Genomic DNA, 23,400 nt, shown 5'->3' with positions numbered 1-23,400 from the left:
GGAGTGATGGGACCCCGAGCAGTTATTTTCGTAAGGTAAACAGCAAGTTCCCAACACCAAAGTTGCTTGACGATACTTATCTTATCCTCAGGTCCTTATCCACAAGTAGGTGTCTATATATCCTTCAGATAATGTAATAGGCTCGAAAACATCCCAAATTTGGGAGCTAGCGCTCACAGCTGTGTTTACCGGACCAAAATAATGGCCGCTCCTCCAGACCTATATCATTTTTGGAAACACCTGGTAAAATATTGGAAAAAGTAATCAACAACAGACTGAGAGATTTTCTAGACCAAGAAAACAAATATAACCCGAGACAGCACGGCTTTCGAAAACACCGAGGAACCAACACAGCAATAGCTCTAATATATGAATCAATTGCAAATGCTGCAAGTAACAGAGACCAATGCAACATAATTCTGAGAGATGTTTCAAAAGCATTTGACAAAGTCTGGCATGAAGGACTGAAGTTAAAAATAATCAAATTGGACATGCCTACCAATATCACAGCACTATTATGTAATTTCTTAGATAACAGACAGGCCAAATTAATAATCGACAACCATCTAGGACAAACCTTCATCCTTCATAGCGGAGTTCCCCAAGGCATTAATATATCGCCGACGTTATACACTGTATACACGGCAGATATGCCGCAACCACGTCAATCAGAATACATAGCTTACGCAGACGATGTAACACAGATAGTCAGGTACCCGGGAAAGTCCAAACAAATGATGGCTATTAGAACATGCAGAGAAATAGAGGTAATAAACGACTATGAACGTAAATGGAAGATAAAAACCAATGTACAAAAACTCCAAATAATTCACATCGCAAAAACAAAACCATGCCCTATTATTGTTAACAACCAACAAATACCATATGCTGCCAAGGGAAAAACATTAGGACTCAAGATATCCAGATGCGGAATAACACCCCACATTAACGAAAGATTAGCTATGGCAAGATCACAACTTACTAAGCTCAAAAGATTCCGCCAATTGGAAACCAACACGCAATTGCACCTATACAAAGCACTGATCAGACCACACTTAGAATACCCCCCAATACCTCTGAACACAATCTCAAGAACCAATCAACTCAAATATCAAGCAGTGCAAAATATAGCCCTCAGAAGAGCGGCAAAACACCAACCACCATACACACAAACAGTACAAGACATACACACAGAACACGGCATAGACCCACTCAACACCAGAATACACACCCAAGCAAATGTAATATGGGAAAAAATCGAGCAAGAACAGGATCCCATACTAAACCAACTAATTGAGGAAAACAACAACACATCGCACGGATGGTGGCCTAGAAGCAGGAAAAATGATAACGAAGAACCAGAGCCTCTATATACAAAATAACAACAAAATAACAATAAAAAATAACAATAAAAATAACTAAAAGATGGGGATCATCCCTCCAGTGCCACAAGGACCTGGAGAGACCCCCCCCTAACAAAATATGCCCTCAGGACAACATAGAACAACCTAGCTTAGCTTGGCTGAGACCGGCCTTCCTTAACCCCAAGAACCTCTAACGCAGCACAGTTACGGAAGACAAAAACCCGTCTCCGCAAGGTGGATAGCCCACCTGCTGTTAACCTTCTCCTCTACTTCCCACTTCTAAACTTTACCTTGTACTATACCCTTCTCCCACTCTCAGAGCCACTGCTCTCTTCTCTCCGTATAATCATCATCATCATCAGCTTTGGAATCGCTTTCTCGGCCTTTTGGCTAAGATCAAAGTGTAGTATATATATTCTTATTTCTCTCTTTTGCTACTTCCATACTTAGTACAGTACTAGTTGCGGGACCTGCTTCTCGGCCTTTTGGCTAAGATCAAAGTGTAGTATATATTCTTATTTCTCTCTTTTGCTACTTCCATACTTAGTACTAGTTGCGGGACCTGCTTCTCGGCCTTTTGGCTAAGATCAAAGTGTAGTATCTTTTCTTATCAGCTTAATGGAGAGTACATAATCAGGTTCTTTATGCATGGAAGGAAGAACACAGATTTGGACTTTCTGGGGGTGAAAGTAACAGAGTTTACTCCTTTGTTGTTTTAGGCGGCGAGCAGGGAACCCGGTATTTCTCCATTGCTGTGGTTATTACTAATACCATGCAGTGAGAGGAAACATACCGGGGGTGCCCTGCAAAGCCCCAAAACCTGGTCCCACGGGACCCCACGTGGGTGCTTCTCACACGTGGCTATTCCCTCCTCTCTTTACTTCCTTACTTCGTACTGGCTGAGGGACCTGCACTCATAGAAGTGTATTCGTCCCAAAGTCCCTCCCCGGTAAACCATCACCTTGCGATCGAGTGGGTTTGTGATGGCGAAAGGGAGGTCGGTACACAACTCTCGGCCGATCCTCCAGGAATACCGTGATAGTGCGGGTGCACCCTTGTAAGGGGGTTGTCATGTGTGTGTGGGTGTTCGTGTGGGTAAGGCAAGATGGACGACGAAGGGCCAAGAGGAAGAAACGAAGGAGAAGATGTGGGATGGAGAGCCGGAACACCTGCGACAGGCGAGCCAGTACAAATCGGTGGGAGCGGCGGAGACTCTGACTCAACGGACGGCGGGGGAATGGATGCTCTCTCCCGCCCGAGCGGGGATCGGCAGCCGGAAAGAAGAAACCGAATGCTGACCATATGGTTCCCTGCACCACCATCCTTCAAATGCACAGAGAGGACGCAGGGATGCCCATGGGAATGTGCATCATCGGGGTGGTCTGGCTGCAAGCAATCACTAGTCCGACATCTAAAGGAAGCCCACAACAAGAAAATCAACGAATATATGAACATGTGTGCAGGGTGCTATCTGGTACTGACTATCCGGCCAAGCAATCACACGTGCATCCTCAACAGGCAGATGAGGGAGGAGCAAAGGGATCCCCATTTTCGTTTCCAGTGCGACGTGCAATACTGCCACTACTCTGCCCCAACAAAGAGAGGAGTGAACAACCACAAGGCAGCAACACATGTACGGCAGCGGAGGAGGAGAGACACCCAACGTCAGGCGGAGCAACGACAGGGGAACCAACAGCCTGAAGGCAATCCAGCAAGCGCCCAGCCCACACAGGAAGTTGGGGAAAATAGGGATAACGAGCAGAGGGAGCAGCCACAGAATGACGAGCAACAGCAGCAAAGAGAAACACAAGGGCAACGAGAAAGGCACAGATGGACCCCCCCACCCAGGGATGGAGAAGTGGAAGGACCAGAGACACCACGCCCCGTCTCAGGGAGAAGTACACCAGTGTCACCGCTGAGCCCAGACGATCAAGAAACGCGACTGAGGTCTATAACGCCGAGCCAGCTGCTCCAAAATGAACCCTCACCAGGAGAGGAATCACAGCACGCAGGGGACCTGACACCCCTCTTGCACATTCCAAGAATGCCACTGTCACCTCTAAGCCCTGATGAACAACATGGGGGAGACAGTACCCAAACAGGGGAACAGATAATGCAAAGTCAAGAAACAAATGAAGGAAGCCAAAGTAATCTCAGTGAATCCCTTACACCACTATCGCAAAGTGAAGCAACCCAAACACTAAGTGGTGAAGGCAACATACAGGAGCATATTGGCATAACTCCTGAACCAAATGAAGAGCGAGATGAAGCTGAGGAGACATGGATACTGGACCCGTTTCTGGGCACACTGTATGAGATCCAGCGGAACCCGGACTGGGCAAGATTTGAAGAAGTACTGATTGAGATCGAGGTAGCAATCCAAGCGGCAAACAGGATAAACATCTCTCAAGGACAGAACACGACCAGGAAAATCACCGATGTCAATGATTGCAAACAGATCCAGAGGCTGTACAAATACAACCCTCGCCGTGCAATACGGCTAATTGTCGAAGGAACGGCGCAAGATGTGAAATAAGCAAGGAGAGAATAGAGGAACACTTCCAACACATGATGGTCGAAAAGGAATGTGACCTAAATACCGTGGAGCACAATCCCGAACCGCCAGACGACAGACCAGAGATGGAAATGCAGCCCTTCACAGAGAAGGAAGTATTTACAAAACTAGCAGCAGCAGAGAATTCGTCACCAGGTGAAGACAGAATATCATATGATAACTGGAGAAAGGCTGACCCAAGCTGCCGAGTTATGGCAGCCATATTCAACGTGTGTCTAAGAGCCAAGAGAATACCAGACTCCTAGAAACGATACAGAACAATACTTGTACCCAAAAAAGGTGGTAACCCAGAAGTCGTTTCAAATTGGAGGCCTATAACACTGAGCCGCACAATATACAAGGTGTACACGGGATGCCTCACAGCACGACTCAGAAGGTGGCTCGTTGACAACGAGGTACTGTGCGCTGCACAGAAAGGATTTATGCCAAGTGATGGGGTGATAGAACACAACTACATACTTCAACATCACATGGACGATGCACGACGGAACAATGGCAATACCTACATAGCAGCACTCGACTTGACCAATGCATTTGGCTCAGTGTCACTGGACCTCATCAAAAGAGCGCTCAACCGTATAGGGGTGGGACGGGATTTTGAAGCAGTAGCAGGAGACATCATCAGTGGCAAGACGACAAGAATCCTAACAAAGGAAGGAGAAACAGAAGAGATACCAGTGCAATGCGGTGTGCAACAGGGGTGCCCAATAAGTGGTCTCCTGTTCAATATAGCGGTCGAACCACTGTTGCGTAAAATCGCGGCCGAAGGAATGATACTGAACCAACAACACAAGCACCCATGCTTAGCATATGCAGACGATATAACCATTATTACAAAACAGCAAGATAATCTACAGCAACTCCTCTACAAAGCAACAGAACAATGCAGTAGGATGGGACTGGACATAAATCCTAGCAAATGCTCATCATTGCACCAGTCTGGACGAAGACCTCGAGGAATGCGCCAGACACAGATCTATGTGGGAGAAACGCCCATTCAATGGAAGAGCGATGGCGAAGCTACGCTATTCTTGGGGCGACCAGTTGGGTTCCATCTTCTGCCAAACATCCAAACAGTAGAGGAACTAATGCACCTCGGGACCAAAATACTGACAAGCAAGCTAGCACCGTGGCAGAGAATAGATGCACTCAAGACATTCATGTACCCGACAGGAGTGCATGCAATGAGGACTTGGCAACTGAGGAAAACAGACTGGGCACACCTGGACAACGAAATGAAGACAATGCTGAAACACACGCTACATCTACCGTCAAGAGCGTCGAATGAGTACCTATACGGAAGCAGTAAAGCTGGAGCGTGTGGTGTCCCACTCGCGGCAGAAGACTCTGACATTTTCCTGGTGGATACCGCATTTAAATAACTCACGTCACCGGATCCTGTCGTCAGGGAAATAGCCAGAGAAGAATGCCGGCGAGTGGCAACAATGAGAACACGACAGGAGCCAAGCATGACCGACGCATGCATTTACTTAACACAGGGAGAGATGCAAACGCGAGGAGGAGACCACCAAACCATCTGGTCTAGAGCCAGATGTGCCTCAGGCCGAATGGGGGTTTCCTGGATAGCAGAGGGAAGAGACAACATCAAGATAAAATGCACGGACTCCATCATTGAAGAAAAAGATAGAAGGAAGGTAGCCCAAACCATCCGGAGCCGGCGACGACAGATGAGAGATGAAGTTCTGCAGAATAAGCCTGACCAAGGGAAAGTGATGAAGCTCGTAGCACAGGAGAGAGCATCATCAGCATTTGTTCGAAATGGAGCGTATACAACCTTCGCAGACTGGCGTTTCATACACCGAGCAAGATTGAACCTACTCCCCGTCAATGGAGCGAAGCGAGGCCAGAATAGGGATCGGAGATGTCGTCGGTGCAATAGAGAAGAAACGCTCTCACATGTAGTAAACCACTGCATGATACACGCTCGAGCCATGCAAAAGCGACATAATGCCCTGGTGGATAGAGTACGAAAAGCCGCAGAAGGTCGACATTGGAAGATCATGTCGGCAAATGAACGAGTACCAGGAGCACCAGACAATGGACGTCCAGACCTGGTGATTGAAAAGAACCGAGAAGTGATCCTGATCGACGTCAACTGCCCATTCGAGAATGGACAAGAGGCATTTAAAGAAGCAAGACTGAGGAAAGAAGAAAAGTATGCAGAACTGGCAGCAGAGATGAGAAGACAATACCAGCAGGTGAAGGTGGCTGCATTCATAGTGGGACCCCTGGGAGCATACGACCCGGAGAATGAGAAGCTGATGAGGCGACTGGCATCAAAGGGATACCTGCGCCTCTTCAGGAAACTGTGTGTAAGTGATGCCATTCGCTGGTCGAGAATGATTTATATAGAACATACCTCAGGTGCTAGACAGTATGTAGGGTGAAATAAACCCAAAGTCAAGATAGAAGAAAGAATAGGTTCTAGTTAGTTTAATAGGAACACTATGTATAAAATGAAATAGATAGTCAGCCAATGGTCACAAATAACTGGAATACCCAAACTATTGTAAATAAAAAACTCTGTATCATTCTTTTAAATAAAATATATTCTTATTTCTCTCTTTTGCTACTTCCATACTTAGTACTAGTTGCGGGACCTGCTTCTCGGCCTTTTGGCTGAGCTGTGTGCTGGATGCCATCTTGTACTGAATTCTCGGCCAGGCAATCACGAATGTATCGTCAAGAGGCAGATGAGGGAGGAGCAAAGGGTTTGCCATTTTCGATTCCAGTGTGATGTGCAATACTGCCCCAACAAAGAGAGGCTTGATCAACCACAAAGTAGCCAGACATGTCCGACAATGGAGGAGGAGGAGGAGAGACAATCAACGTCAGGTGGAGCAAGGACAGCGGAACCAACAGGATGCCTTTTGGCTAAGATCAAAGTGTAGTATCTGTTCTTATCAGCTTAACGGGGAGTACATACTCAGTGTCCTTTTTACATAGAAGAAAGAACACAGATTTGGACTTTCTAAGAGGTGAAAGAATGAGAGTTGACTATACTATATTTTAGGAGGCGGGCAGGGAACCCGGTATTTCTCCATTGCTGTGGTTATTACTAAGACCATGCAGTGAGAGGAAACATACCGGGGGTACCCCAAAACCTGGTCCCGGAACCGGAAAGGTAACCCGGGACCCCACGTGGGTGCTTCATTGTACCATGCTTTGGGATTTTTTATTTGCAGGCATCCTCGCAGAGCGTCCTTAGCGGAGCTGGCATAATCGACGAAGAGTGTCTCTAATTTCAAAGCATCAAGTATCTGCGGCATCCCAACGTGTCGCTGGAAGGGTTCCTTGAGCTTCCAGTATTCACCACAAGTTCCTCCGCTGAACTTCGGCGTCGGCCTTTGGGAGAACCTCATATTTTCTAACAGTTCTCTCACCCAGCCCTCGGACCTCGGCAGGTCGTCCTTTTGGTCCTTCATCAACGTTAGTGGTTTCGGTGAGCGAGCTTGATGCTCAGAAGTACTACTGCGCTCCCCCTGGTGAAATGTTCCCGGCTCCGCGGTTAAGGTGAGCACCGGGAGTCCTCTTGGAGTATATAGCGTTTTTTTGTCAGTTTTGGTTTGAGGAAGGTCGTGTCTCTGGTAGTGATAACACCTTTCCGCGATCTTCTGTTGTTGTTGAGCAAACGGCTCACTTCTCTCCATATCATTATCATCATCTGCGCAGTGTTTCCATTTTCGTGTTATGATCATGTAAATAGAAGTTTTGGTGCTATTTCATAAAATCCATCTGGAGCTAAGCGTGTGCTCCACCATTACCGAAATGAATTGTAAACCTGTCTGGGGATTTTACTGAAAGAATATCATTATTTAACGTAATATAAAACAGTACAGTATATTTCAATCCAAAGTTTCTCAAGTTCAATCTTTTACTTAAAATACTGTACTTGCAAGTGGTTTATGGGAATAAGATTAGTAATTTGCCTAAAATAAACACCTTGCATGTATATTGTGACGGTTCAGTTGTGTCAAGTGGCAGGGCAGGGTGTGGGATCCTTATAAACCAGTACACAGAACAAGGTACTGATGACACGAAAATTGGACAACGGCCGAGCAATTTTAGATCATCAACACAAGCCGAGTTATATGCATTGTTAGTAGGATTAGAAAATGTTGTAAAGAGGAATAAAGATATATTTTTTTTTGTTGATAGTAGGGCAGCTTTAGATTCTTTGAGCAGCGGGAGTTCAGTCTTTGAACACATTATTGGTTTATGTAGAAAAATTGTAAATACAATAAGGAAAAAAGGCCATAGTTTTCGATTTGTATGGGCCCCTTCACATGTGGGGATTGGTCTTAATGAAGCAGTAGATATAATAGCAAAAAGAGTCACGGAAAAGGCCGAGATTGACAAAATATGTATTAAAACTTTGAAAAAATTATGAGCAAATTGCGGAAAATACAATCAATAGAAGATAATTTAAAAAGGAATGAAATATATGAGAAAAGTGAAACAATGAAACATTACTATCATGTTCTCATGAACACAAATTTTACAAATAGGAAAGATAGGAGCAGGTGGAAAGATTCGGTGTGTATGAGGTTAAGATTAGGGTATAAATATTACGAGGAACTTGGAGCCGAGAGAAGTGAACGGGATATGGAATGTAGAGTTTGTAGAACATCCAGGTCCCATACCCTGCCACATGGGATGCCCATTTCTTAATGTATATAGAAATGCCCAGATAAATAATGTCTCCAAGCAAATAGAATGGATGCTTAAAAATAGGAAAGTAGATGAAATATTCAAGAAATATAGAAATTTTGCATCTGGAATATAACTATGTACTATACAAGATATATCTGTATTAGGGATTTATGTGAGTCCTGAGAGGGACATTCCTGGACTGGGGTGGCGGATGACTTAAGTCACTTCATCCCTTTGAGATGTATTTTTTTATCTCAATAAACGTATCAATCAACTACGTGAAAATGAGACTACGAACTCATTTTACTTTCCTAAGATCCTTTTTTCAAACCTCGCTGTGACTGAGCTATCGAAGAACAGAATTAAATTGATTTCAAGGTTCAAGATGGCAGTCCCTGGTGAACGTTCCGGAGCGTTAGACAAGTAGTATTAGGTTACACCCGTTAGATTTTCAGAGATACGTGGCGTGAGAGTCCCCTTCAGGATAATTAATTAATTTCTTAATTAACACCCTTACAACAATTTCACCATGAACATCAGATTCTGTGATGTTCATATATGAAAAGGGGGTGACTTCAGCCACAGTTAACAATTACTGGCATCTCTAGGGATGACGTCAATGATACCTCATTCTTAAAGTAGATTCTACCCTGACTTATATTGACAGTTTCACTAACAGTAAATACAATAGAAGCTTTCAACATCAGTCACAAAGGATCTTGAACGCTTCATCTGTAATCAGACATCTCTAAGTTGACGCAAAGTAAGGGTGTTCTCTCACCAATTCAAATTTCATGAACACCCTGTGCGGTATTTTGGAATACCTGAGTCTCTCCGGAGGACTCCGTTCTCCCGAAGTGGTTAGAGAACAAATATTTCAAGTAGGGAACTCAAAAGGTTTACAGATTTCAATTCAATTTCAATATTTTTTATTTCTTGATAGAGGAAGCGGGATCCTAGTGCTGTCCCTAGGTACCCTTGGTTTGTTTGAAGTCTAGAGCAATTTTTAATAAGTGCATGAAATTAATTTTATGGCAGATCTGTATTCTCACAACCTGATTTAGATCTGTAATAGTCGGGATAATTGTTCCATCCAGGACGTTGTATATGTGAATAGATTTTTTTTTTTTACTACATTAGATCACATAAACTTGATTACGACATTGTATGATTATTTTCATCTAATTTGTATTAGTTTTGTGAGCCCATGTGAATGGGCTAAGAAAAAATTAATTAAGACTCATTGAGTTGTTCCCCCCCACGGAAATCTTTAGTAAAAGGCGAAAGATTTATGCGTTTTGAAGGGAAACCAGAGCTATGGTCGCAAAGTTGTTCAAGACCCCAACAAACATTAACTTAGAACATACTTGGAGTCGTAGTTCCAGTCAAGAAAGACATTAAAGGTTTTATTGTCCAGTGTCTAGAAGAGTTTTAAAATAAGATTTACAAGTCCTTCGTAACATTTAAGACTACCGTGATTGGCAGTCAAAAGTGGTATTACTTAATGTGGATTTTCTTTAAGAGGATTTAATTTACATAATTCCTTTAAATCTGAACAAATATAGCAAATCAACGAGAATGTTATTGTTACAATGTTATGACTGCGCTTCAACTAAGGTCTTTAAGGGCATAACTTAGTTCATAAATGTTCTGTTTTATATTATGGCCCTCATTGTGCAACCGTTTAGTCATAATTAATAGTAATCTAATATAATGAAAATAAACCTGGATCTTGATTATAGAAATGCTTTTATTCTTATGTAATATAAGTTATTTCAATGGTGATAACCACCGGTCTCTCATGTCTACCTACCACTATTACGCCTGTATGAAACTGGTAACTTCAGGTCCGCAGGAGTAGCAGTCCAATAAATCTTAAAAAAAAAAGAAAAAAAAAAACATTAAATAATTATTATAGCGCTTGAAATACTATCTACTGTTATATCAAAACATGAACGAGAAGAAAAGTCAAAAGCTAGCGAGCTACAACTTAAATTATTAGTATAAAAGATCAATAAAGAATTTTAAAATACAGCATGTCTAGTTGAGCCCGGATACTTTTACTCTCCTAATTTCCTTCAAACTTTCCCCTCATTTACGTCCACCTAACCCCCCCCCCCCGCCCCAATACTTCCAAAGTACTTCCAACAAAAACCCAGCAACAAATATTAGCCCTTCATCCTTATCTACAGGCTTCAAGTCAAGTTTGATAACGTAAAAAACAAACAAAAAAACATAGGAAAAAAATGCTTCTGTAACAGTGCCATGTAAATTGTCATGTTTTAGAGAAAATCTATGAGAATCTAGTTTAGACAATATTCCTGCCAAAAAGCCATTATAGAGGCATATTACACCAAAAAGAGCCTGCCTATGTGCCTACATCTTAGCCAATCAACGTGACCTCTAAGTGTGACGCGAAAGGCGCAGCTGAGCTGTTTTTATTTTGTTTTTTTTATTGGACACCCCCTTACATCCTTGTTTAAGGTGAAGCGCAGAAGCGTTTACAGCGCCCAACAGGGAAGCATGCTAAGTTCATGGTTGATGATGATGATGGGATGGAGAGAAGAGAGCCATTGGCTCAAGAAGGTGGAAGACGGTGTAGGAGGAATATGTCTCATGAGTTAAGGGCGTAGAAGCCTGAAGAGTCAAGGGCGTAGAAGCCTGAAGAGTCAGTGGTTTATGTCAAAGCAAGTTATTGGAAGCTCAAACAACTTTCCCTGAATACGAATTCGCAACTTTCGATTTATAGCAGGTACCTACTTTGCTGCCAGGTGACCAAGGACCAAGGGAAGCTGGCAAGTGTGTCGGAACAAATTTCCACCGACCCGGGAATCGAACACGTGACAACTGGCTTGCGAGGCAAGAGCGGTACAGCTCTACCCACAGGCGCCCCAGCTGAGCTGATTTGCTGAAAATTAGCGTTTCCTACCCAACTACAATTGGGTTGTACAGTAATAAGGTTGAACAAGAGGACAGAACATGATTATGTCTCGTTGGCAATTATGTTTATTGCAATGTTAATTACTTATCTATTTTCATGATAATTTCCGATAAAACGGTTTTGATGATACAATAAAAGCAGGTACTGTAAATATAGTAGGTGTTACAAGAAATATTAATACTTAGACAATAGATTTTTTTTAAGAGATGATTTAAAGGAAGGGAGAGTAGGCTTTGCTCGGATGTGTGGGGGTAAGTTGTTCCACACCTTCACACCGTGATATTTTATGGAGGAGTAGCTCTGGGTGCCTTAAGTTGTATCTCTGATTATTATACCTGAATTGCATTGCTGAGATTCAGACTTCCGAGGATATTGATTAAGCACCCCCTTACATCGGCGGCAAAGCGTGGCAGGTCCCTAATAATGTCAAATGCCAGGCCTGTCACTAGGAGGAGGGATATCTGGTCAGGGAGTGAAGAGGTGTTGGTAACAGCTAGGGACCTGTAGGAGGTGGTCATAGGGCAAGTGAGGATGTAGTGAGAGAGGGTGTGAGAGTCGGGTTGGCCACAAAGTTTACAAACAGTGCGGCCAGGCTCAGGGTTGCCAATGTACTCCCATAGGTATCTGTACCCTAGGTGCAGTCTCATGTACATAATCTGTTGAGATCGAGTCAGGGATTGATACTCTTTGTAGTGGCGGTTGTCGTCACCGGTTACAGCGTCATAGTGACATAGTGTGACGCTACCCCGTTGCTTCAGGTGTGTCCAATTTTCATCGAATGCCTCTCGTTGTGTGGCGTGTATGCGAGATTTGAGATGACCCAAGGAGAGGGCGAGAGCGGCTTCAATATCTTCTTCTTGTGTAGCTTCTTTGGCAAGCCGATCTACAGTGTCACAGGCAGTTATTCCTATAAGTGACGGGATCTAAATAAACTTGACACGGATATCATCAGTTTGTTCTAGCCCGGCGACGGCGGCTAGGGTGTGTTGGGCGGCAGGGGAGGAGGGGGAGGCTAATTTGAGCCTCGCTAGCGCCGAAGTGCTGTCACTGATTATAAGGAGGTTCCAGCGTTCAGTGCGAGCATACAGTAGGTCGCCACCTCATGAATGCCCGCGAGGATAGCTATGCTTTCAGCATCAGTGGAGGAGGCCCAGTCGTGGACCCTGATTTTCCAGCAGGCCTGGCGCTCAGGAATCCACACAGCTGCCCCAGCGCTGCCCAGCGTGGTAACAGACCCATCACAGTAGACGAGGATAGGAGGGTGGGAGGTCTTAAGAGAGGAGGCGACATCATTAATCTGCTCAAGGCAGTTAAGTTTGAGCATATACCGCAGTTGGGTGGATTTACGACCAGGGAAGGTGTGGACGACAACATCAACACTCGGGGAAGTCCACGGCGGTAGAGGCGAATGAAAAGTGATTGATAGATTTGTAAACAAAGGGGCACAGCAGTATGTGTTAACATCTTCGAATTTAAAAATTTTCAATATAGCTAATTTTTTATTTGTGTGATCTGGTTTTTTTTTCAAGTAGGTCATTGTCCGTACAACTCTCTTTTGTGCAGTAACCAGAGATTATGTTTTTGAAGAGCTAGAGGCCCCCCCCCCCATACTGTGTGACAGTGTATCAGGTGTTGGTAAACAAGATCATGATAGATTTCTTTCATTGCTGTGACAGTGAGTGACTGTCGAGTGTGATACAGACTATTAAAAAAAACCCAACTTCTTTCAATATTATGAGTTACTAGGCATCAATTAGAGAGTTTGAAAATCTTTCATTCACACGTAATTGTCAAAATATAAATCATATAAAAGTAGCGTAGAAAAAAAATTCTTTGCTGACCTTAAGCATAAATCAAGTACTATTTATTAACAGAGACCTTGTTAAGCTGTAAAAATACGCCGTTGTACCTTATATTTCTTATGTAATCCCTTATGAATTGTGTAAGGGGGATAGCGCGAACGCAGTCCCCCGCTAACAAAAATTGCGCACTCGAGTTAACCACATTTGGGTTAATCGCAAGGGTCAGCATCACCGGAGTGCAATGGTGAGCCTCGCCCTGGGAAAACCGCCTTCGTGATCACGGTATCTCCTGTGCCAGGTAAGTATGCCTTGAATTGTTCATCCTAAACCCTAACCTAACTTGACTGACTATCATTGTGCTGAACCATCTCTCTTATGTTATTGATTTAAATTTATAAACCAATTATATGATAACTTTTTATATAATTCGTAATATGCTAAAATAAAAATTGTCACATTAAAAGTGAGAGGCATATGATGGAAATAAACAAGTTTGGCTTTATAAACTATTCATTTCCATCAAAACACAAACATACGGGGTTAGAAAATTTTAACTATTGATAATTTTTTCGCGTTTTTCTTGTGTCTAATTCAATATGATTTCCCATTAGATCCAAAATAAAGTAATTAATAGTATCTCAACCATCAACTTTAGATTAATTTGCCAGGATAAGTTTGTATAGAGGTAAGCCAAGTTTTCTTCTGTAGCAAATTGATCCTGAAGTTTCTTCCTCTCACAATTAAGTCGTTTGGGATATTGCTTATGTACTTTATCTATTAATTATGAGGAACTTGCTATCCAGTGAGGGCTATCCCTCCTAATATAAAACTGAACATTGTGGAAATACTTTATTTGGCATAGTAATGAGATCAATATAGCCCAGAATCATTTTATTGGAAAATTGACTAATCAAACTAGAAATTGATACAATTCCAAATTTTCTACAATTATATGCAATAAATATTTATACTTGTGTAAGCATTTTACAAATACTTCAGGAACTACTTCTCTGGGCGGAGCTTCATTTTTTCATGAAGGTTGGCATACACGGTTCATAAAGTAATTGTCTCAATCATTTAGGCACTATCATTTTTAGTGCAATTTATACTTTTCATAATGCAACGGAAATTAGTTTTCCAGCTTCTATGTAAAAAATAAAATAACAAAAACAGCGGGTGTATTGTTGGTATCATAGTTAAAAAACATTGGCAACCGGCGTATCTCTTCATGGGGAAAGTACAGTGTAGGGTATGCGTCCTTCAGTCTGTCCCTCAAACATGCCAGTTTCTTCCTTCACTAACACTGGTCAATAATGTTCATAAAGAAAAAAGAAAGAAAGAATGAAAGAAAGAAATAACGAACAAAAGTGATTTTTTTTAAGATTAAGGAAAACTAAAAATTGTAAATGGTAATATAACAATGAAATGTAAAGAATAGTATAATAATTGGGAATATAATTACGGTTTTTGTTATTATAGATTACTAGTGTTGATGCATAAGGAGTTTGACTGTTTATCTGCAAACAGAACTCGAGATAAATTCTTGTTGCACCAATTTAAAACTAAAGTAAGGTTATTGTGTAATGTGCATTGCTTTGATTGCAACACAGCAATCGTCATCGCTTCTCGGCCTTTTGGCTAAGATCAAAGTGTAGTACATACTTCCTTCTCTGTGAAGGGCTGCATTTCCATCTCTGGTCTGTCGTCTGGCGGTTCGGGAATGTGCTCCACGGTATTTAGGTCACAATCCTTTTCAACCATCATGTGTTGGAAGTGTTCCTCTATTCTCTCCTTGCTTATTTCACATCTTGCGCCGTTCCCATCGGCAATTAGCCGTATTGCTCGGCGACGGTTGTATTTGTACAGCCTCTGGATCTGTTTGCAATCATTGACATCGGTGATTTTCCTGCAAACACGACCAGGAAATCACCGATGTCAATGATTGCAAACAGATCCAGAACGATACAACAAACCCTTCACAGAGAAGGAAGTATTTACAAAACTAGCAGCAGCAGAGAATTCGTCACCAGGTGAAGACAGAATATCATATGAGAACTGGAGAAAGGCTGACCCAAGCTGCCAAGTTATGGCAGCCATATTCAACGTGTGTCTCAGAGCCAAGAGAATACCAGACTCCTGGAAACGATACAGAACAATACTTGTCCCCAAAAAAGGGGGTAACCCAGAAGTCGTTTCAAATTGGAGGCCTATAACACTGAGCCGCACAATATACAAGGTGTACACGGGATGCCTCACAGCACGACTCAGATGGTGGCTCGTTGACAACAAGGTACTGTGCGCTGCACAAAAAGGATTCATGCCAAGTGATGGGGTGATAGAACACAACTACATACTTCAGCATCACATGGACAATGCACGACGGAACAATGGCGATACCTGCATAGCAGCACTCGACTTGACCAATGCATTTGGCTCAGTGTCACTGGACCTCATTAAAAGAGCGCTCAACCGTATAGGGGTGGGACGAGATTTTGAAACAGTAGCAGGAGACATCATCAGTGGCAAGACGACAATAATCCTAACAAAGGAAGGAGAAACAGAAGAGATACCAGTGCAATGCGGTGTGCAACAGGGGTGCCCAATAAGTGGTCTCCTGTTCAATATAGCGGTCGAACCACTGTTGCGGAAAATCGCGGCCGAAGGAATGATACTGAACCAACAACACAAGCACCCATGCTTAGCATATGCAGACGATATAACCATCATTACAAAACAGCAAGATAATCTACAGCAACTCCTCTACATAGCAACAGAACAATGCAGTAGGATGGGACTGGACCTAAATCCTAGCAAAAGCTCATCATTGCACCTGTCCGGACGAAGACCTCGAGGAATGCGCCAGACACAGTTCTACGTTGGAGAAACGCCCATTCAATGGAAGAGCGATGGCGAAGCAACGCTCTTCTTGGGACGACCAGTTTGGTTCCATCTTCTGCCAAACATCCAAACAGTAGAGGAACTAATGCAACTCGGGACCAAAATACTGACAAGCAAGCTAGCACCGTGGCAGAGAATAGATGCAGTCAAGACATTCATGTTCCCGGCAGGAGTGCATGCAATGAGGACTTGGCAACTGAGGAAAACAGACTGGGCACACCTGGACAACGAAATGAAGAAAATGCTTAAACACACGCTACATCTACCGTCAAGAGCGTCGAATGAGTACTTGTACGGAAGCAGTAAAGCTGGAGCGTGTGGTGTCCCACTCGCGGCAGAAGACTCTGACATTTTCCTGGTGGATACCGCATATAAATTACTCACGGGACCGGATCCTGACGTCAGGGAAATAGCCAGAGAAGAATGCCGGCGAGTGGCAACAATGAGAACACGACAGGAGCCAAGCATGACCGACGCGTGCATGTACTTAACACAGGGAGAGATGCAAACGCGAGGAGGAGACCACCAAACCATCTGGTCTAGAGCCAGGTGTGCCTCAGGCCGAATGGGGGTTTCCTGGATAGCAGAGGGAGGAGACAACATCAAGATAAAATGCACGGACTCCATCATTGAAGAAAAAGATAGAAGGAAGGTAGCCAAAACCATCCGGAGCCAGCGACGACAGATGAGAGATGAAGTTCTGCAGAATAAGCCTGACCAAGGGAAAGTGATGAAGCTCGTAGCACAAGAGAGAGCATCATCAGCATTTGTTCGAAATGGAGCGTATACAACCTTCGCAGACTGACGTTTCATACACCGAGCAAGACTGAACCTGCTCCCCGTCAATGGAGCGAAGCGAGGCCAGAATAGGGATCGGAGATGTCGTCGGTGCAATAGAGAAGAAACGCTCCCACATGTAGTAAACCACTGCATGATACACTCTCGAGCCATGCAAAAGCGACATAATGCCCTGGTGGATAGAGTACGAAAAGCCGCAGTAGGTCGACATTGGAAGATCATGTCGGCAAATGAACGAGTACCAGGAGCAGCAGACAATGGACGTCCAGACCTGGTGATTGAAAGGAACCGAGAAGTGATCCTGATCGACGTCACCTGCCCATTCGAGAATGGACAAGAGGCATTTAAAGAACCAAGACTGAGGAAAGAAGAAAGTATGCAGAACTAGCAGCAGAGATGAGAAGACAATACCAGCAGGTGAAGGTGGCTGCATTCATAGTGGGACCCCTGGGAGCATACGACCCGGAGAACGAGAAGCTGATGAAGAGACTGGCATCAAAGGGATACCTGCGCCTCTTCAGGAAAGTGTGTGTAAGTGATGCCATTCGCTGGTCGAGAATGATTTATATAGAACATACCTCAGGGGCTAGACAGTATGTAGGGTGAAATAAACCCAAAGTCAAGATAGAAGAAAGAATAGGTTCTAGTTAGTGGAATAGGAACACTATGTATAAAATGTAATAGATAGTCAGCCAATTGTCACAAATTACTGGAATACCCAAACTATTGTAAATAAAAAACAATGTATCATTCTTTTAAATAAAATCTGTTCTTATCAGCTTAATATCTGATACGATCCCCATGTGGGATCTTCGATATTAAACTGATTTTTGGATCATGGCGAAGTGCTAGGGGCTTGCTCCATCTTTGCCGCGGAACGGCCCGGTATTGCAGTATCTCCGGGATCGGTCCACTCCCCATGGGGAGAAATTAAAGCAAATATATTACATTTTATTTAAAGATGGCCATGGGCATATAATGTCTTATAATCGCTGTATATATGTCACGGTCAGACACAGGTGCGACTTCTTTCTGGGTTGCAAAAAAGCAGGATGTAATTGTCCGTTTATTCGGTCCTTGGTAGGTTACAATATGCGGAGTTACACATGCATGAGTATGATGTGACAAACATGGATAAGAGGTGTGTTAGGACCTGGCAAGGATAACGTTGGATATAACATTAGGATAAATTCAGGCTCATTTCACAACATGAGTACAGTTAATATTTTGAAGTTCTCTATTGTGTCATGAGGACATAACACTCCATTTTTCTGTCTCAATCAAAGTTTTTAATCTCAAAAAAATGTCTCTATAATATACTGGAAAAAAATTTAGATTAACACGTTTTCCTAACAGACTTTTAAAAACTTCTTTCAGTATTATGAGTTACTAGGCATCAATTGGAGAGTTTGAAAATCTTTTCATTCACACAAAATTGTCAAAATACAAATCATGTAAAAGTAGCGTAGAAAAAAATTCTTCGCTGACGCTTAAGCATAAATCAAGTACTATTTATTAACAGAGACCTTGTTAAGTGGTGCAAATACGCCGCTGCACCTTACTTTATATTTCGTTTAGAGTCCCTTATGATATGTATAAAGGGGATAGCGCGAACGCAGTCCCCCGCTAACAAAAATTGCACACCCGAGTTAACCACATTTGGGTTAATCGCAAGGGTCAGCATCACCGGAGTGCAATGGTGAGCCTCGCCCTGGGAAAACCGCCTTCGTGATCACGGTATCTCCTGTGCCAGGTAAGTATGCACGAACATGATCATCCTGAACCCTAACCTTACTTGACTGACCATCATTGCGCTGAACCTTCTTTTTTATGTTATTTTCCTCATTTTACAAACAAATAAAATGATTACTCTTTCTATAATTCGTAGTATGCTAAAATAAAAATTTCCAAATTAAAAATAAGAGCATGTGATAGAAATAAACAAGTTTGGCTTTATAAACTTTATTCATTTACAAACATACTGGGCTAGAAAATGTTAACTATTGATATTTATTTTCGCGTTTTTCTTGTGTCTAAATCAAGATGATTTCAAATTAGATCCAAAATAAAGTAATTAATAGTATCTCAACCACCATCTTTAGATTGATTTGCCAGGATAAGTTTGTTAAAGTATAGAGGTAAGCCAAGTTTTCTTCTATCTCAAATTGACCTTAAGTTTCTCCCTCTCACGATTAAGTCGTTTGGGGTATTACTTATAATATCAATTATGAGGAACTTGCTATCTAGTGAGGGCTATCCCTCCTAATATAAAACTGAACATTGTGGAACTACTTTCTTTGGCATAGTAACAAGATCAATATAGCCCAGTATCATTTTATTGGGAAATTGACTAATAACCAAACTAGAAATTGATACAATTCCAAATTTTCTTCAATTATATGCAAGAAATGTCTATACTTATGTAATCATTTTACAAATACTTCAGGACCTCCACCCCTTTTCTTATCAGGAACGCCCTTGGACTGGGTTAATGAGACAAAATACCTGGGTGTGTATGTAACTCGCACACGTTGTCAGATCCCTGAAGTCCGCTATCTTCGAGACATATGTTTTCGGCGTCTCGCTCCCCTCTCTACCATGTGCAGGGGTTCCCTTGGTGCCAGCATCCCTGTACTTCTCACCATGTACAAGTCTTTTGTCCGTTCCTGTGTCGACTACGCCGCCCCTGCCCTCGTCAACATTAGTCGGACTGCTGTCAACCGTCTCGAAGTTATCCAGAGGAAAGCTGCTCGTATCATCCTTGGGGCTCCTCAGTGGACACGCTCTACTTCTCTATATAACGAACTTGGTCTTTCCCCCTTACAGGATCGTGTCCAGGAGTTTTACCTAAAAACTGCCGTTTCCATTCTACGGGATCCTAGGGGCAACTATGTCCAAACCAACTTGACTACTGCTGTTCGAGACCGACCTCCATCTAGAAGACAGTGGCGAGGGTCACTCATCCGAGCCCTTCAGGAACACGACCTCCTGCCTGATATTGTTGTCACCCCTGCTGTTGGTTCGTCTCCTTCTCCCTGGCTGGATTTTCAACCTGAAGTGATTGCCCTCGGTGGACCGCTCCCGAAATCCCAGGTGAACCCTGTTATTCTCTGCAAATACCACCTCTCCAGGATCGCTCACTGGTCCCCAGGTAGGGTCGTCCTCTACACTGATGGTTCTGTTGACCCCGCTACAGGTAGGGCCGGGGCTGGTGTCTACATCTCCCGTCCTCATGCCCCTGAGCCTATCAAACTGTCTCTCAGAGTTTCTGACGGGGCATCCTCCACTCAGGCTGAACTAATAGCCCTCCTTGCTGCCCTTCTCGCTGAGGAAGAAGCAGATGGTTTCTGCCCCTTGCTTGTCTGCTGCGATTCCAGGTCTGCTCTCGACGGGATCGCATTTGGATCTGGGGAAAATAAGGACCTCATCCTCCGAATACGAGGGTTAACATCCACACTTCAGGATGAAGGCCGTCCTGTGACATTCCTATGGATACCTAGTCATGTCGGTATCTTGGGGAATGAGGCAGCAGATGACCTTGCCAAGACTGGCTGCAACAAGGCCACACCTGACTACGTTGTTCCTCGAACACTCTTACAGATTAGGACCCAAATCCGCCGCAAACAGAGAGAAGCTCGGGAAGCAGCCATCCCCCTGGACTCCCCGCCCACATGGTACGATGTCCTCCGTAAACTTCCTGACTTCTCGTACGTCTACGGGAAAGGGTCGCGGAAGGGGGACGTGATTGCTGCCCGTATCATCATTGGGTATGACTTTGCTTGGGAGATTGGTATCCCCACATCCCCTGAGCAACGCTCTTGTGCGTTATGCAGAAGACCCGACAGCCGCACCCTTATTCACTACCTCCTAAGATGTCCCCACACACAACGCTTCCGTGACGCCTGCTGGACCACCACTCCACGACCCCCTGACGGAGACACGATGATCCTCCCAATACTGGCCAGATATTTTGTAAATAATATTAATTATGTGTTAAAGGAACATCCTTCCTTCCTTAGGCTTTAGTAAGCCCCTTTATAATATTTATACTGTATATACTTTTCACACTTGCCAGATGATTCTGGTGTCATTGTACAGGGGTACCTAGTGACAGCACTAGGATCCCGCTTCCTCTATCAAGGAATAAACAATTGAAATTGAAAAAAATTGAAATACTTCAGGAACTACTTTTCTGGGCGGAGCTTCATTCTTTCATGAAGGTTGGCATACAAGGTTCATAAAGTAATCGTCTCACGCATTTAGGCACTTTCATTTTTAGTGCAATTTATATTTTTCGGAAATGTGTTTTCCAGTTACTATGTAAAAATAAAATAAAATAAAATAAAAACAGCGGGTTTGTTGGTGGTACCATAGTAAAAAAAACAGTGGCAACGGGCGTATCTCTACGTGGGGAAAGTACAGTAAATGTGTTCTTCAGTCTGCCCCTCAAACATGCCAGTTTCTTCCTTCACTAACACTGGTCAATAAGAGCTCCTAAACAAAGGAAGAAGGCATTAATGATAGTGATTAAGGAAAACTGAAAATTGTAAATGGTAACATAGCCATGAAGTGTAAAGAATAGTAAATTAATTGGTTACATAATTACGACTTTTGTTATTATAGATTTTAAATGTTGATGTATAAGGAATTCGAATGTTTATCTGCAAACAAAACTCGAGATAGATCCTTGTTGCACCAATTTACAGGTGAAGCGAAGTAAGAATATTACCTAATGTGCATTAATTTAATTGATGGCTATTAGAACATGCAGAGAAATAGAGGTAATAAACGACTATGAACGTAAATGGAAGATAAAAACCAATGTACAAAAACTCCAAATAATTCACATCGCAAAAACAAAACCATTCCCTATTATTGTTAACAACCAACAAATACCATACGCTGCCAAGGGAAAAACATTAGGACTCAAGATATCCAGATGCGGAATAACACCCCACATTAACGAAAGATTAGCTATGGCAAGATCACAACTTACTAAGCTCAAAAGATTCCGCCAATTGGAAACCAACACGCAATTGCACCTATACAAAGCACTGATCAGACCACACTTAGAATACCCCCCGATACCTCTGAACACAATCTCAAGAACCAATCAACTCAAATATCAAGCAGTGCAAAATATAGCCCTCAGAAGAGCGGCAAAACACCAACCACCATACACACAAACAGTACAAGACATACACACAGAACACGGCATAGACCCACTCAACATCAGAATACACACCCAAGCAAATGTAATATGGGAAAAAATCGAGCAAGAACAGGATCCCATACTAAACCAACTAATTGAGGAAAACAACAACACATCGCACGGATGGTGGCCTAGAAGCAGGAAAAATGATAACGAAGAACCAGAGCCTCTATATACAAAATAACAACAAAATAACAATAAGAAATAACAATAAAAATAACTAAAAGATGGGGATCATCCCTCCAGTGCCACAAGGACCTGGAGAGACCCCCCCTAACAAAATATGCCCTCAGGACACCTTAGAACAACCTAGCTTAGCTTGGCTGAGACCGGCCTTCCCTAACCCCAAGAACCTCTCAACGCAGCACAGTTACGGAAGACAAAAAACACGTCTCCGCAAGGTGGATAGCCCACCTGCTGTTAACCTTCTCCTCTACTTCCCACTTCTAAACTTTACCTTGTACTATACCCTTCTCCCACTCTCAGAGCCACTGCTCTCTTCTCTCCGTATAATCATCATCATCATCAGCTTTGGAATGTGACTACCCTCCCAGCTACACAAGGACCTGGGCGGGCTCACTAACTCCAAAAAAATAAAATAATAATAAATAAAAAAAATAAAAATAAAATATTAATAATATTAATAATAATAATGTGATTACCCTCCCAGCTATATCAGCCAGGAAGAAGTAATTGAACCACCTCCTGCCTCAACATACACATTTCTACATAAAACATTACTAGAGGAATAAAGATGAGAGTGACCAACCAGCTCCACTAAGAACCTGGCAGGCCTCTCCATACAGTGTACCTTTAGACTAACACAACTAACACTTAACTAACACCTCAAAAAAAAGTGACTACCCTCCCAGTTACACAAGGACCTGGGCGGGCTCACTAACTCCAACAATAACAAATAATAATAATAAGCAGCATTATATAAATAAACCAATATTAATACAAAGGTCTGACGACCCAAGGGAGTAGAACAAAGACAAAACACCAGTAAGAAAGATGAAGCGATCTGGTTGAGCCCAGATTCTTTCTACTCCTACTGTATTTCAGTTTCACCACTTTTCCTTCAACTCCTAATAATCTTCTTTCACCTCTTAACTAAAGACTTCGTATCGTATCAT

General features: G+C 42.9%; 4 non-coding genes and 2 pseudogenes across 4 annotated transcripts; 3 read left to right on the top strand and 3 right to left on the bottom strand.

The window, feature by feature from the left end:
* Window positions 1-1,733: 1,733 nt before the first annotated feature.
* LOC121866976 lies at window positions 1,734-1,863 on the top strand (annotated as a pseudogene).
* Window positions 1,864-1,925: 62 nt separating this feature from the next.
* On the top strand, window positions 1,926-2,127 carry LOC121866975. The gene has a single exon (XR_006089064.1). It is a non-coding gene; the product is annotated as a U2 spliceosomal RNA (small nuclear RNA).
* Window positions 2,128-9,815: 7,688 nt separating this feature from the next.
* Window positions 9,816-9,931, bottom strand: LOC121866972. The gene has a single exon (XR_006089062.1). It is a non-coding gene; the product is annotated as a U5 spliceosomal RNA (small nuclear RNA).
* A 3,568-nt stretch (window positions 9,932-13,499) lies between these two features.
* Window positions 13,500-13,662, bottom strand: LOC121866971. The gene has a single exon (XR_006089061.1). It is a non-coding gene; the product is annotated as a U1 spliceosomal RNA (small nuclear RNA).
* Window positions 13,663-17,798: 4,136 nt separating this feature from the next.
* LOC121866974 lies at window positions 17,799-17,971 on the top strand (annotated as a pseudogene).
* A 679-nt stretch (window positions 17,972-18,650) lies between these two features.
* Window positions 18,651-18,813, bottom strand: LOC121866973. Its single transcript, XR_006089063.1, has one exon. It is a non-coding gene; the product is annotated as a U1 spliceosomal RNA (small nuclear RNA).
* Between the last annotated feature and the right edge of the window lie 4,587 nt (window positions 18,814-23,400).

The sequence above is a fragment of the Homarus americanus genome, unplaced genomic scaffold (genome assembly GCF_018991925.1).
Source record: "Homarus americanus isolate GMGI-L3 unplaced genomic scaffold, GMGI_Hamer_2.0 scaffold48613, whole genome shotgun sequence".
Taxonomy (NCBI): Eukaryota; Metazoa; Arthropoda; class Malacostraca; order Decapoda; family Nephropidae; genus Homarus; species Homarus americanus.
Note: the sequence above shows the minus strand (reverse complement) of the source record. Positions and strands in the feature narration are given on the sequence as shown.